Raw genomic sequence first — 1,126 nt, forward strand, 5'->3', positions numbered from 1 at the left:
AGGGTGTGTAAATAATACAGTACAAATGAAATGTTAGTCTTTCTTTTGTAATTATTACACACACACACACACATATATATATATATATATATATATTAGGAATGGAATAATATTTCAGAAAAGCAGGACACAAAATATATTTGTTCAGGGACCACATTTCATAAGATCTTTAAGGACCAGATATTTTCATCCTTAAAGTCTTATTAGGACCAGTAAAATCTGCTCGTAGCAAATTAATAGGCACCAGATGCAGCATCCAACGTTCTTTTTATCATTCTTTAGGGACCAAAAATGCGGTCCCTGAAAGTATATTAAGGACCAGAATCACATCAGTCCTTAAAGGTTTTTAAGGACCAGTCGCTAAATCTCGTCGTTCCTGACCTTTAGCAGTGAAGCCTCTAGCGACCAGTGACGATCAAATTTTTCTGGTCACTAATGGTATTTAAGGACCAGAGTAGGACTTTTAGGGACTATTATTCTTATATTTATTTAAGGACCAGAATAGGACTGCTAGCCAGCAATAGCCATTTTAATATTTCTCCACTAAAATTTGTACAAATTTAGAAAATATAGAGGTGAGTATTAAGTAGTAAATGATATGCAAGCTTTTTTTGGAATAGCTACGAAAATTAGTAAATTAAGGGGAAAGTTATAACACAAGACTAGATAATTTTCTTTTCCCTAGTTTGGTTTTGAAGAAAACAAGAGACATTGAAGGTAAATTGGTAGTTTGTTCTCTCTAGTTGTGAGATTCAAAGAATAATTCGTGTTTTCCCTCTCCTCTCTATTTTTACAAAAATCAAACAAAAGAACATAATATTTTTCCTTCCCTGTCTACCAATCAAGCTTTACATAATTGCATCTTCAAAAGGCATCCAATCATAAGCTTATCTTCATCCAAACAATTCATACTCTAACACTTGCATTTTGGAACCAAAAATAAAAAATAAACAACCAATGATTTAATATAGCGCTTTTAGTTTTACCTATCAAAATTCATCCCCCAAAAAGTGAGGAAAATTTGATCTAGAAAAGTCGAAAATATTTAAAAGCTTAAATTGCAGGCAGTCAGCAGTCTTTGTATTATACCTATTAAAAAGTGGTCAAACACTATAATAGTGGAATC

Source organism: Nicotiana tabacum, chromosome 8, assembly GCF_000715075.1.
Source record: "Nicotiana tabacum cultivar K326 chromosome 8, ASM71507v2, whole genome shotgun sequence".
Lineage (NCBI taxonomy): Eukaryota > Viridiplantae > Streptophyta > Magnoliopsida > Solanales > Solanaceae > Nicotiana > Nicotiana tabacum.